The 7,520-nt window shown below is 33.2% G+C and overlaps 1 pseudogene across 1 annotated transcript; it reads left to right on the top strand.

The window, feature by feature from the left end:
- Positions 1–1,581: 1,581 nt before the first annotated feature.
- Positions 1,582–3,704, top strand: LOC145036503 (plasmodesmata-located protein 6-like; annotated as a pseudogene). The gene is made up of 3 exons (XR_013678451.1): positions 1,582–2,343; positions 2,927–3,040; positions 3,212–3,704. The product of XR_013678451.1 is annotated as a plasmodesmata-located protein 6-like (transcript).
- The last annotated feature ends 3,816 nt before the right edge of the window (positions 3,705–7,520 follow it).

Consider the following 7,520-nt stretch of genomic DNA (forward strand, 5'->3'; position numbering starts at 1 on the left):
GCCCTGCTGGGCCCGACTAGATGAATCCGAGGTCTTTGGCTTTTTAGTCTGACCTACTGCTGCCTGGGCCTGCTCAAGCTTCCGCTTCGTGCAGAAGTCTAACTCCATCTCTCGCTCATGGGCCTTTTCCACCATCTCATTCAGGGTTTTGCACTCCGTAAAGCTCACAAACTCCTGTATATCATCCCTCAGCATGGAATGATATCGGGTAAGCCTCAAGTTCTCATCAGTAGCATACTGCGGAATCAACAAGGCTCGTTCCTAAAACTTGGCGATGATCTCCGTCACAATCTCGGTGGTCTGCTGCAAGTCATGAAATTCCCTCACCGATCGTTGCACCTCAATAGGTGGTTCAAACTACGAATCGAATCGCTAAACAAACTCATCCCATGTCGTCTCTGCTACTCTGACTGACCTCACCTGGCTAGTAACCTCGCCCCACCAATCTCGGGCCCTATCCCTCAGCATACACAAAGAAAACCCAACCTTTGCCGCACCCGGACAGGAACTCGTGCGCTGGGCATTCTCGATATCTGCTACCCAGCGTTGGCTGACGATAGGGTCCTTGACCTCGAAAAACTCCAATGCCCCACACGCCTTGAACTCCCGAAACAAGGGAGTTCAGGATTTCCATATAAGGTATCCACCTGCTCTAAATATCGTTACACTTAAATATAATTGGTGATATAAATCATCAACATCTCTTACACATTTTTTGTACTAAAAGGTCTTGGTTTTCGGTTATTTCCGGTTCTATGACAATGAGCCAAGTATTTTTGGTTATAACTGTATCCTTAACCAATATAACCGGCCCGAACCCAAAACTGAACAGGAACCAGTTCTTTTATATAGATCCAATATTTGTTTTTAGAATTTGTAACTTTTGATTTTTGATTACTTCCGGTACGGGACCAAACACACCCCTACGTAATTTTACTAACATTGATAATAATTTTACTAACATTGATAAATACACTTACCGACTCTTGTGCCATGTCATTTATATATATAGCTTTACCTTTTTTAAATCAACCAAGGGTTTATATATGGTTGGTTGATCATCGTTTACCAACACGAAAAAAAAGCACAAAAGAGTGAAAAAGAAATTAATTATAATTTATTTAATTTATATTACATGGTAATTTATCGAGTAAACTGTTTGAGAACCCCGTAATATTTTGTTTAACAGTATGAGTTTCATAAAAAATATGAAAAGGAATATTGGTTCTTATATATAATATAAAAGCTTAGACATAAAATTATTTAAATTTACCTAATTTTGAGTAAAATAACAAATCTCTTGATTTTCTTTTAAGGACTTTTGAAAAAAAAAAACACATATTCAAAACAATGTCGTATAATTTTACAAAAAGAACCACCTCTAACCATCATCAGGACTCCGGAGTGGTTTTTTAACTTGAAAATACACTGTTTTGAACGAAACTTGACCATGTATCTGCTTTTTATTTCCATATATTATACTAAAATAAAAATAATGAACTTTACGTTTTTTTACAAATTTGCCATTCCCACATTCATTCAATTATTGCCCATCACCTACAAATTCCACAACAAATATATATGTTATGATTCTCTCTTCCACACACAAATAGAAGTTCTAAAAAGATGTTTCAACAAGCTCTCTGGCTTTCATGCCTCATCTCCCCTTTCTTCTTCCACCTATCGTTATCTGCCATAGACTCCTTCATCTATGGTGGATGCTCACAGCCACGGTTCACCCCTGGCTCACCCTACGAGTCCAATGTCAACTCCATGCTCACTTCCTTAGTCAACTCCGCTTCTTTCTCTAACTTCAACAACTTCAAAATCTCCGTTCCGGGGTCCACCCAGTCTGACATTGTCTACGGTCTGTTTCAGTGCCGTGGTGACCTCAGCACCACGGACTGTAGAGACTGTGTGGCCCACGCCGTCAGTCGACTCGGGGTCATCTGCCCCGCCCCGGGTCGACTGGAGGGGCCATGCAACTAGATGGATGCTTTGTAAAATACGACGGCACATCTTTCTTAGGGGTTGAGGACAAAATGGAAGTGTTCAAGAAGTGTGGATCTTCAATAGGTTACAATTCAGATATTTTGACACGTAGAGATGTTGTGTTGGCTTACATGGCTGCGGATAACGGGCAATATTTTCGTGTGGGTGGGTCCGGGAGTGTGCAGGGTGTGGCGCAGTGTGTACAAGATTTGAGTTTGAGTGAGTGTCAAGATTGTCTTGAAGAAGCGGGTGGGCGGGTGAAATCGGAGTGTGGGGCATCTGCTTGGGGTGATGTGTACTTGGGGAAGTGCTATGTGCGGTATTCCGAACGTGGGTTCCACTCGAGAAGTGGTAAGCGGTTGCTCCACCACTTCCACCACCGTAGATGGTGGTTTGTGGTGGCTGTATTATTGTTCTTACTCACAGTATAACACTTCTTGAAAAAAAGTTTTATGTGTATGCATGGAAGCTTATGCTACTTAATGTATCCTTTTATTTACTTACTTACCCTCTAATCATATTCTCGTCTTACTTTTTGATTTTGAAATTGACAAATAAATTATTTTACCATTTTAATTAATATCCTATACTAAAATTTTTAAATCCACTTATTTAACTTTCATATTGCAAAATCAATATTAATTCAAGAACATATGGACCTACCGACCTAATTATATAATTAAATCGGTACAAGTAGCACCCCATCTTTTATTTATTTTTATTATAAGTGTTTGTTTTTTCTCACTGCTTATTTCAATCTAATCTGATATAATTATGCCAATTGCCAAAGCACTTTTCTTAAAGTGAAAAATTCTAAACAAAAGGCATGTATTTGAAGATAGTTATGAACTTAACAAAGATTCAAGATGAATATATATAAATTAATTAAGCTAAAAGGGATATGCATATATTTATTCAAAGTTATACTATGCAGCTGATGACGATGGTGACATGGATAAAACATTGGCGATAATCATTGGAATCATAGCTGGTGTGGCAGTGATTATTGTTTTTCTATCTTTCTTAACCAGAATTTGTGACAGAAAAGGTACTTACATAATTTCTTCGAGTCTCGAGTCTTCCATTATATTCTTTATTAATGATTAATTTGTCTAAAGTAAAGTCAAAACGAAACACTTGTTGCCTTTTTCTTTTCTATTTACGAAAAGTGTACCTTCGGTCGTCTTTGACAACAATACTTTCTTTTCTATGTATGCAGAAGGCAAGTAAAAAAGCTACATGGATGAACACATATGCCCTTTATCAAGGACATCATTGAAGCTGTATATGGTATCATCAAGATCAAGTTGCTTAGCTTTTTCATCTTTCTTTTATGAGGTTCTTTCATGGTATTGGTGGACAATATATGTGATATAAAGATACACATTGAAGCAAGTGAAAGGCGAGTTGAAATAAGAACAAAGTGAAAAGACTCTTATGTACAAAGATGCCCTAATGGATTGCTTTCACTCCCATTTATACCCATCCTTTTCTAATATTACAAAAGCAATTACTTTTGTTGTAAGAGCATGCTAGGTTTTCAAGCTTGCACATCACATTTCTTACTTTTGGAGCAATATTGTGATTTATCTCTCATGTTAGTCTTTACACTAGTTGGTGGAAGACATTTTCCCTTTTTAGTTGATCGGCTGTATTTGTTCGGATGATGGAGAGGTTTTAGAATAATTTAAAAGTTTATAAGCTCGAACATACACACTTGAAGAATGCAACATGATGTAGAAAGATGTCACACAACATGTTAACAACCTAAAATGCATGAGCTTTTGTCATTGTCATGCATGTGATTCAATTTCTAACATGTTTTCGATCGCTAATTATTTTGTCAACGTTTGTATGTCACAGGATCGATGTGACGATCTTAGATGATATCACAATCTTGATCAATTTATTCGGGGTCCAATTAAACATACTTCACTATGTTTTTTTATATAATCTTTATGTCTAATCATTTACATATAATCTATTCATCATCATATCATGAGCTTAATATTTTATTAAAATTGTAGGTAAGGTTCATCTATTAATTAAGGAGGCAGTGAAAATAGAATTGCCCTGTTATTGGCGTACACCAAGCTAAGGGGGGTGGATCTATAGTTTCATTAGTGTTTCTATTCATCCATTTAAGATAAAAGTGATTGGACTTTTGTATACTTTTATTATGACTTTTTTTCTTCGATTAAAAAAAAATCATTTTTATTTTTTAAGTAAAATGAATCATAAACACAGATAAAAAAAATGATGTACCTTATCAATTTTATATTAATATTCTAAAATCTACAAAAGATTATTAATGCAAGTTTTCTTTTTTGGAAAGTTTTTAATCCAAATGTTTCTTTTTTACGCAATAATAAATAAATATTATGTAATATTGCTAACTTGAATCTTGGTTATAGTCTTATAGATAATCCAAATAGTTACAAGATTTTATTATTATTATTATTATTATTATTATTATTATTATTTAAAATAGGGTGAAAGCCCCCCATGATTCTACAAGGACAACGAAAATGATATTCAGGCGTAAATATATGATCTTATTTTTGAATTGCACATAAACACAACATTACTTAACTCTACACCGGCTTCTAACCCATGTATCGCTCATGTATCATTGGGTTCAAGTTTTATCGTTGACATAAATGAATTAAATATTAGTTTATAAGTAATTAGATTTGTCGGTTTAAAAAAAAAAACTCAGTCTACAAACTATATATATATATATATATATATATATATATATATATATATATATATATATATATATATATATATATATATATATATATATATATATAAAAAGAAATTCAAATTTAACTGGTCATTATGGTGCTACTTCACGATGAATTATTTTGTTTTCTTGTTTTAGTTAAAGTGTTAAAAGGCAACTTTAATAAAGATTCTTATGCTTTTCTTTCTTATTGTAAATGAATCTTTCTAGGTCCATCATTCTTTTTATCCGTCTCTTTTTCCTCATCATTTAATAAAATAACCATGCATATACCCTCTTTATTAATCATTGTGGGGTAAGATGTCACTGAAACTATGATAGAGATGGAGATATAAAATCAACCTAGTATCATCTTTCAATTCGACTACTCTTTAATTCTTGAATAAAATGTATACTCATTCATATATTTGTGCTTGTTTCAAGAAACTAAAAAGGAAAGACACAAACATGTCCCAAATGGTGAACGATAAGGGTAACCGTACAGAACAATGAGCTTTATTACAGATATGGTAGACAATATTGATCTTGAAGATATCTTAAATAATTTTACATCTTAAAAAGTTAGAAGACGCATTTTTATATTTTAATATATAGATTTTTATAATAAAAAATGTTATATTTAGAAGATACTATAAATAATTTTCTTTTAATTATTGAGTTGATATAAAAAATTAATAAAATTTGTGTATTTTAAGAGTTTTTTTTATTGAGTTGATATAAAAAATTAATAAAATTTGTGTATTTTAAGAGTTTTTTTTTTGCTTTATTGTCGAGACCCAAAATATATTTGGAATGACCTTGAAAATTGGATCCTCACAAATGAGTTGCAGCCTATACATAAATGAAATTTGATTGCTTATTTTTTCAGTATCATCAATTTTTACTTGTCATTTCAATTTTTTATAACTAATAATATTGTATGAAAACAATGGTCTGCTTTCGTCTAGGGAAGGATCACATAATGCAATGATGCAAAGAAGATTAGGAAAGATGATCATCTTCTAAAATCTTTTAAATATCTGGTTTTTATCTCATTTGCCATTAGACTAATTAGACATGATTAAGAAAAGAAAAGAGTGAAGATATTATAATAAGGATAATCTTAATCATCCACTATGCAATCTTCTTCTAGAAACAAAACTATGGGTCGAGCATATAGATTATTTGACATAAATATTTACTCACAACTGAGAAAAGATATCCAACTTAAAACGACTTAACTTTTGATTCGTAAAGAATTTTGAAGGCGTGCGATACATTGACAAGCAAGAGTTTCAAGTCACTGCACTAGTCCCCAAATTACGTTGTTTAGGCCTCCAAATTTCGATTTACCCTAATTTTATTCTATTTCCGTGATTTTCAACTTTCGTTTTAATGACATAATATGTCATTTTTTGGATTTTGGAAATTCTCATTATTAATTTAGCTACTTAATTTGAATTATTTATTGATAATTTTAATTTTCCAAATTTGACTGTATATGTCAAATTTAGCGCCACTATATATATATATATATATATATATATATATATATATATATATATATATATATATATATATATATATATATATATATATATATATATATATATATATATATATATATATAGGACTAGGTTATAATGTAGATTAACAACTATTGTGCGGACGTTTGGACAATGCTATTATATAAGAATTATTAAGGGAATAACTTGTTTAGTAATGTGAATACGTTCAATCTCACATAACTATCATCATTTTCATGCATTTCACTAATTCTTATTCATTTTTGTTCTCACGTATCGTTTTTCACTCATTTTCATTCTTACAGAATAAGAATAAATTGTTTAGTAATGTGAATACGACTTAGTAAACATTCTGATAGAATAAGAATAATAAAAAAAGTCTATAATAACCTTATTGACGATTTAATTAGTGAAGATATGTGATAACGACAATAATTATGTAAGATTGAACGTATTCACATTATCAAATAATATAGTTTCTTTGTTATTCTCATAGAATAACATTGTCGACACGCCGCGCCATCAAGCCTAGCCCTTGCCCTTTGGCTCTGATGTACGTGAAACAAATCCACAAACTGTAAGCTAATGCTTAGTGAGTTCTACAGAGCATACCCTACACACAAATCCACATAACATATATCACATTAGCTATAAAAGCTACATCATCAAACAAGCCATGCATGCAACATATATGGAAGCCATGGAAACCCTTTAGGGTCTTACACCTAATGCCACTGGAACCCCAACATGGTCTTACTATCTGCCATGGGAACCCCTACATGGTCTTTCTACCAAGCAAGTATCATATAACTAATCATGCAAAATATACTAGGATGCCATGGAAACCCTCCAAGGTCTTATACCACATGCCATAGGAACCCCCATGTGGTCTTAGCCTACTGCCACGGGAACCCCCCGGGGTCTTCCATACAATGCCATACTAACATAACACATAGTCAATCGACAATCCACATATCATAAAATGGGTCGTCCTTGGTGCCTTAGACCCATTGATATGGTGAGAAGATTCACCTCTCATGAATGTTGTGCTGACAAGATAAGATCCAATAAGTCCCAACGCACAGCTCCAACTCAACTTCCTATAAGCATCATAAGATTAACTTGTCATAATCCCATAATTACCCTCGAAATCAACTCTGGTCAACCATGGTCAAGGTCAACAGTCAAAGTCAACAGTCCATGTTGACCCCAACTCGTCGAGTGCATCTAGCAACTCATCGAGTTCTTTCGGAGTCCAGAAAATTTGACTAAAC

The sequence above is a fragment of the Lactuca saligna genome, chromosome 3 (genome assembly GCF_052625555.1).
Source record: "Lactuca saligna cultivar CGN05327 chromosome 3, ASM5262555v1, whole genome shotgun sequence".
Lineage (NCBI taxonomy): Eukaryota > Viridiplantae > Streptophyta > Magnoliopsida > Asterales > Asteraceae > Lactuca > Lactuca saligna.